Below are 7,535 nucleotides of genomic sequence, written 5' to 3' on the forward strand. Positions count from 1 at the left end.
CGCCGGTCGCGCTCCGCCCGGCCACGCCCCTCCAGGCCACGCCCACTCGCCTCCGGAGGGCCGCCGCCTCCACGACGCCCTCCGCCCTCGGAGCCCTCCCTGCGCTTGGTCCGGGAAGGGCGAGTCTGGAAAGCCTCACCGTCCCGAGAGCCCCTCAGCACGGACCCGGGGCGGGTCCTCAGGCCTCACCCCCGCCTGGATGGGGGACAGGGTCGGGCAATCTGAAGGAAAGGCCGCCAAGGGGTGAGGGCGACAGGCGTAGCGGACAGGGCCCGGGAGCAGCCCACGCAGCCCTGCGGGGCCCAGCGCCCTTGCGCTCCTCTTGGGGCGGCCAAGGCTGCCTCCCCTGCCTGGCGTCGGCCCAGAGGGCGCGGGGAGGAGACCGAGACTCTGGAAACCCGGCCTGAGAAGGGCGCGCGATTGGCCAGCGGTGAAAACGGTGCTGCAGGGATCAGATGGACGGCAGCGCCGGGGTCCGCCGGGCCTTGGTACTGGCCGGGGCACCTGGCTCCCGACAGGCTTTGCTTGCTAGTAACAAGGGGCAAATAGGACCACAACGAAGGGCAGGTGGGCAGCGCTGGCCCAGTGACCAGGACCCCCGGGGAACGCACCGCCTGGATCTGACAGGGACAGAACCTCAGAAATACCCACAACAAGGAGCACCCACTAGAAGGAGCAGGGGAGTTTTCTCCCAAAATCTCAGGGTCACAGACAAAAGGAGGCGTGGGAAATGTCCCAGAGTAGAGGCCAAGAGCCATGACAACTGATCCTAGCTGGCTGTGAAGGGGAGGGGACATTCCAGTTGAAAAACATCAGAATCCACGTAGTGGATGAAAGCATAGAATCAATGTTAAATTCACTGATGTTGATAATTTGTAGTGCACTTGTGCATGAGGATATTTCTGTTCTTAGGAAACATGCACCACAGAGGTAAAGGGGCAACTTACCTTCAAGTGATTTAGGGGGAAAAATAGACATTGATAGCAAAGAATGACACAGCAACAGGCAAAATAGTATTAGTGACCTTGGTATGAGGAGCACTAGAATATTTCTGCAAGTCTGGATTTATTTCTAAGTAAAATGATTTTGAAATAGCATCAGGTGCAGGCTGAGGTGGGGTAGGAGGAATGTAGCAGTGAGTATAAGAGGAAAGGGATCCTGTGGTTTGAGGACTAAGTATCCTAATTGTGGTGAAGTGATAAAAGTGCACAGAACTTTCCTGGGTACAAGACAATTGGAAGATCTGAGTAAGGGAGGTGACTACTCATGTCAGTAACCTACTGTGACATTGTAGTAAGGCTTCAAAAACTGCAACCAGGAAGACTACATGATGCATCTTTTTTTTTTTTTTTTGAGACAGGGTCTCATTGTGCAGTTCAGGCTGGCCTCAAACTCATGGTGATCCTCCTGCCCCAGCCTCCTGAGTGCTGGGATTACAGGCGTGTACCACCACACCCAGCGATGCATCATTTCTTAAGACTGAATGTGAATCTGCAGTATGTCAAAATTTCTGTTACCAAAAAAATCATCAGATATTTGCCAGGTGTGTGGGCACCTGGGAAGGGGTGACAGCAGATAGGCGGAGCAATCTCCGAGGACTTAGACGGGACATGGTACCGTGACAAACCTCGAGGCTGCTAACGGAGGAGGCCAGCTAGAGTGTAGTAGATGGACCCGGCTCCTCCCTGCTCTGTCATTTAAGAGGACCAGGGCCCATAGTCCCACCTTCCCACTTTCTGGAAGCCTTAAAGAGAAAAGGGATCCATGGTGTCAGAAGCACCCTGTTCTTGGTGACCCCAAAACTGCAGCTTCGTCGGGTGCTGGATGACCTTTGCACCTTTGCCAGCTGCCTGTCACTTCGCGCGTCCACAAGATTCGGTCGAGGTTGGCGCAGAATTGTGAAGTTGCTTGATCGGTGGAGCCCCTGGCTGTGGCCTTGCAGGCACAGGCCCTGACATCTGGTTCCCAGCGCCAGCAGCAGACAAAGGACCACAAGTCCCACTGAGGAGCGGGGAGCAGGTGGCAGGCGGAGCCCCCTACAGGGAACAGACCAGTGGGGGCCACTCTGAGCCCGGAGCCACCTGAGCAGCGGCTGACGCTGGGATACAGAAGTCAGCTGGGCACACGGAGGAGAGTCCTCAGACCATGGGCCCAGCTCCATCCCACTTCCGACGGGCAGAGTCTGCACTCTGGCTTCCTGTGGGCCACAGACAGCACTGCAGTCCTACTGTGCTGAGATCAGGTCGAAGCCAACACGCGCCTTTGACATTTGCCACGCCCTGAGTTTGCGACTGAGGGAAAATACAACAAATACTATCTGATCTGAGTCACTGAAGAAGCTAGAAGACAGCAGCACCAAGCAAGACATACAGAAATAAATGACAGAAGGAGTTGAAATGCCCACTGGGTCAGCTTGGTTCCCCCGGAAGCAGCAGTGGAGAAGGACTGGCAAGAACTGACAGCTGGAGAGATTCTTTTGGGAAGTGGCTCCATATAACGGGGGTGGAAAAAGGGGTCAGGAGCAGAAAGCATGTGGCAGAGGGAGAGGGAGAGAGAGAGAAAGAGAGACAGAAAAAAGAAAGAGAGAGAGTGCACAAACCCTTGGAGAGCTGGGGCTCCGCTCCTCTGGGGAACCAGGTAGAAGGCTGTGGTCCTGTCTCCTGCGTCAGGATCCTGTCTCCCATTGGTCAAGTGGATGCAGAACAAATTCAGTCAACTAGGATGTGACTCAGAGCAGACATAACAGATTCCTGACTCACCAGTGAGAAAGCATCCTGTAGCCCAGGATTTTTCATTGTTTATTCATTGCTGCATTTCCAGCACCAAAAACAGTGCCTGGTCCATAGAAGGTGCCCAGTCAGCAGACCTAAACTAAAATACTAGTTTAGGTCAAATATAAAAGGTAGGTGCACCCAGGTGGGGTGCCGCCAGCCTGTGGTTCCAGTGCTTGGGAGGCTGAGGCAGGAGGATCACTTGAATCCAGCAGCTCAAGAGCAGCTTGGGCAACATAGTGAGACCCTGTCTTTAAAAAGAAAAAGTAAGGAGGTGCCTAAGTTATTCTTTAGCAGTACTTTGCAAGTGCGTGCCTGCTTGCAGCGGATGTGGGGTGGGGCCAGGCAGATAGACTAGAGAACAAAACAGATGCATTTCTGCCCGGATCTTCTGGTCCAGGAGAGAAGTCCGACGGGGATACACACAGGCTCAGTGAGCTCATGGGGAGCACCCTAAGGATAAGGACATGGGCATCAGAAGTGATAATTGGCCAGGGAGCTGTCTGAGGAGATCACACTCACATGGAGACCCAGGGAGGGACAGGGCCAGCATGGGGGCGGGTGGAGGGAGAGGCCCAGGGGAGAGAGGGAGGGGCAAGGCAGCCCTGGGCCACCACCCGGGTTTTAGGGAATGTGGGTTTCAGGTATGGAGTAACAGGGTCAAATCCACATTTCTAAGCCCTCCTCTCACCGCTTTGTGCAGGACCAGCTGGAGCTGATGCTCACTGACAGCAGAGGTGGCAGAGGCTGGGAGGAAGACCAGCCCGGTGCCGGCGCCCCACTGCTACTGTGTCACCTGAAAGCTGCCACATGCTCCCCCCACCTCACGGCTACTAGAGTGGAGGGCAGGCGACTGAAGGTTCATCAGATCCGTAGTTCTCAGAACACCTTACTCTTGCTCTGTGGGGACAGAGAGGGGAAATGTTTTCCCTCACTTAATAGAGGTGTAAGGAACCCAGTGATGATTACAAGGACAGCCTCAGGACGTGGTGGCAGGGTGCCCACCTCCACCCACCCTGCACACGGAGGGGCATGCCCAGAAGAGCTCGCCCCTTCCCAAAAGCGAGCAGAGGTCACCTGACAGCCATGGCGCAATACTGGGAAAAGAGTGTCTGGGTTTAATCTGACGTTTATGGGGCACGTGCCTGCACCAAGTCCCATATGACATCACCCTGGATCCTCCCACGGCCACGTGGGGAGCTGTTCCAGTCCACAGCTGACAGATAAGTAGAGGGGATTAGCTTACACAGAGTCCCATGCTGTGGACAAACCCCACGGCCCACGCAGCTCCTCCCTTCTGCCTCGCCGCCTCCGGGAAGGGAGCAGAACGGAGCTGGAGGGAGAGTCTGGGGTTAGGACATGAAGCCTTGTGTTTACAATGAGGACCAGTTGCCCATGGGCGCCTTAGGAATTAGAAAAATATTTGTAACACTCCTTAGAATTAGAACAAGATATTAATACCAGTTGCTTTTTTCTTTTTCTTTTTTCTTTTTTTGCAGTGCTGGGGATGGAATAGGGGTTACAAGCACGCTCAGTGAGCGCTCTGCCACTGGAGGGGACCCCAGCCCGGCCCTATTGCCTTTTGGCAGCTGGTCTTGGTCTTGTGCCCCAGTCCATCCACCTCCTTCAAATGCACCGGACGCGTTCCCAGCCACGGAGGACAGCCAGGCCCTTCACCCTGCAGCCTGCTCACCCCCACCGCAGGTCTGCCCAGCACCCTGAGCCCTGGCCCCAGACTCAGAGGTCCCTGAGGCTGGGCGGGAACAGCACCCAGGGGAAACGGCTGGGGGAAGGGCGGTGCGGAGCTGCCTTCCCCTCCCACTGAGCTCCAGCCACCGTGATGTCTGACGTGAAACTAATGGTGCCTCAACTGCTAGATTGCCGAAGGAGCGAAGTGTCCCTGTTTCACATTCTGGCAAAATCAGCGGCAGAGAGCACGAAGAGCAGCAGGTGCCAGCTCCAGCTCCGGGCCCTCCATGCCTGCAGGTAGCTCCATGCACAGCGCCGTCTGCCCTGTGCCGCTCTTCTCTGCTGAGCTGCTCGGCCTGCAGGTCTCGTGGGGGTTCCTCCTCTGGGCAGCCACACACCCTGCCCGAGGGACCATCATACCCACCGGGGCCTTCCTGCCCGCCCCCGGGGCTGTCAGCTTGAACAGGGTCAGAGTTGCCTGTTTACTCGTCTGTCAGCTCCCTGCCACCCCGTGCCTCCACCACCCACGTCCCCAGTGAACACGGGTGGATGTCATGCCTCACCTAAACACCGTTCCCCCAGGCTCCAGGCAAGACCCCGCCACGCCTGCAGCTCCTCCGCGGTCCGGTTCTGCACTCCCAACTTGTAACCATCACCCCCTGGCTTCTGAGCTCACTCCTGCTGGTCTTCTGTCTCCACAGCCTGGTGCTTTCAGGGCCTGCAATCCACTAAGCCTGCCGCTTTCCACTCCTCCCATCCTCCTCAAACCCTCTCTGTTCTCTTTTGTTCTTTTTCAATTTTCTAAATTGCCCAGGCTTGGCTCAAACTTGTGATCTTCCTGCCTCAGCTTCCCAGAGTGCAGCTTCCCAGAGTGCAGGTATTACAGGCTACACCCAGCCTGTCTAGGCTCCATGGTCAATTGTGATAATCACTTTCTTGCACACTCCCTCCTTCCACACTCTCTTCCTCAGAGCTGCAAAACAGGCTGCACAGAATCTACTTTCTGCCCCTCCTGCCCTGCATATGGGCACTGACTGTGGCCAGGCTGAGGAGTCTCGCTTTGAGGTGGGCTTCAACACTGCTCACAGCTCGTCCTTCTCCTGCCCACCCACTCTCGCAGCTCCAGGATGACCACAGCAGTTACCCTTTCCCCCCAAGGTTCCAAGTCCGTCACATCTCCACTCTCTGCCATGGCCCTTTCTCTCATCTCCATGAGGAAATGGAAGCAGCAAGAGAACCTCCGCGTTCTCCACCACTATTGCTACTCTGCAGCCTGCACCTGGACCAAACCTCTGTGGACCAATTGTCCCTGCTCCCACCAAAAGCCGGCTCGCCCCGTGTGAATCAGGCCCCATTCCTTGTAAACTGCTCCCTCGGGCTGACTGGTGGCCCCAAAGCGTCCTGCTGCCCGGAACCATTTATGTGACCTTGTTTGGAAGAAGACTTTGCAAATGTAATTAAGTTAACGATCTTAGTTAATGAGATTATCCTAGATTATCTGGGATAATGACAGTAGCCTAACAAGAGAAAGGCAGAAGGAAACTGAAGACAGGCAGAAGAGGAGAGACCCAGAGAAACAGGTGATATGAACACAGAGCAGAGAGATGTGGCCACGGTCAAGGGAAGCCAGTGGTCACCAGAAGGCAAAGACGCAAGGAATGGATTTTTTTCCTCCACAGCTCCACAGCAGCCAATGATGGTGTAAAATCTGAGTAATGCAGAGGTGTGGCTCAGAGAGGAATGTGTGTGAAGCCCTGGGCTCCACCCCCAGCACCCCCCCCCCCAGTGTGAGTAATCTCCTGTCCCTCCTCTATGCAAAACTCCAGGGGTTCAACATTTCCCCCAGATACAAGCAAGATCCCAGAGGGAGAGCATCTCTGCCAACACTTCAGTTGCAGGTTTCTGGCTTCCAGAATTGTGAGAGAATAAATGCTGTGGTTTTAAGCCACCAAGTGTGGGGCGACTTGCTACGGCATCCTTCAGAAACACACACCGGCCCAGGTACCGTGCGACAATAATTTTCCCCTTTCCCTCATCCTTAGATCTTTCCGCTCTGCTGGGGCATTCTCCCCAATATATAAGCATACTGTTTTTTTCCTTGAAAAGAAGAAAACACTGTCTTGACTTCATTTCCACCTCTGGCCACCACCCCATTTTTTGTTCTCCTTAACAGCAAAACTTGCAAAGTTGCCTGTTGTCACAGTCTCCAATGCCTCTCCTCCACTTTGCCCTTCCACCTGGTCTACTTAGGCTTTTTCCAGACTCCTTCACCCACACAGCCCTTGCCAGGGCCAATACTGACCCTCACACGGGGTTCTTCCCTGCTCCTCTTTCACTTGCCCTCTCGCTGTGCTTGACTAAGTCTCTGTCGCTTTCTCCTGGAAACACCTTCTGTGTGTGGCTTCTGGGAAACCATACTCTACTCGCTCCTAGAGTGATCTCATTGAATCTTGAGGCTTAAACACCATTCATACTTAGATAACTTCTAAATTTGTACCTTCATCCAAGACTTTCCTGCTGAACTGGAGATCCACATAAACAAACTTTTTACTCGACACTGCCCTTTCGACATTGTTGTGCTTTATGCCTAGATGTCCCCCTAAAGCCTCACTGATCTTAGGCCAGACCCTTGGAAGGTGATTGGATCATGGGACATTGGGCTGACTTGCTGTTAGGAGGTGTTGAGCCATCCTGCCTAGGAGCCAGCCAACTACAGCCTGAAACCTCTGCCAGTCATGAGTCAAACCTCTCCTCCTTTACATTGTGGGTATTACTGAGTCTTTTGTTCCAGCAATGAGAAAAATGACTAAGACAGATTTTGATATCAGGAGTGGGATATCTCTGGGACTGTTCTTGACTATGCGGTTTGGAAGTCTTTGGAACTGTTCTGCAGGAGGAATTTGGAAGCGTTTGGAGATACCAGCTGGAGAAGTCCTAGAACACTGTAAGCTAAGCTTGATGAGAGAGCCTGAGAGGGCAGAAGACCAGAACGTTAAGAAGAAAGCAGACAGTAAGGATTAGGCTCAGGTGAGAAGAAAGACTCCATTGGCAGTTGGACTCCAGGCCACGTTGGTA

General features: G+C 54.3%; 1 long non-coding RNA gene across 8 annotated transcripts in view; it reads left to right on the forward strand.

The window, feature by feature from the left end:
• Nucleotides 1–6,408, forward strand: part of LOC102003556 — a 7,612-nt gene extending 1,204 nt beyond the window's left edge. Inside the window, exons 1-4 of one of the 8 annotated variants that reach the window (XR_260767.2) lie at nucleotides 1,388–4,475; nucleotides 4,649–4,757; nucleotides 5,432–5,525; nucleotides 5,619–6,408. This is a non-coding gene — a long non-coding RNA (uncharacterized LOC102003556). Of the gene's footprint in view, nucleotides 1–1,387; nucleotides 4,476–4,648; nucleotides 4,758–5,042 lie in introns of those variants that run through there. The other 7 variants (XR_001233730.1, XR_001233727.1, XR_001233729.1 and 4 more) reach the window with 7 other exon arrangements.
• The last annotated feature ends 1,127 nt before the right edge of the window (nucleotides 6,409–7,535 follow it).

The sequence above is a fragment of the Chinchilla lanigera genome, unplaced genomic scaffold (assembly GCF_000276665.1).
Source record: "Chinchilla lanigera isolate Chin_1 unplaced genomic scaffold, ChiLan1.0 scaffold00019, whole genome shotgun sequence".
NCBI classification, from domain to species: domain Eukaryota; kingdom Metazoa; phylum Chordata; class Mammalia; order Rodentia; family Chinchillidae; genus Chinchilla; species Chinchilla lanigera.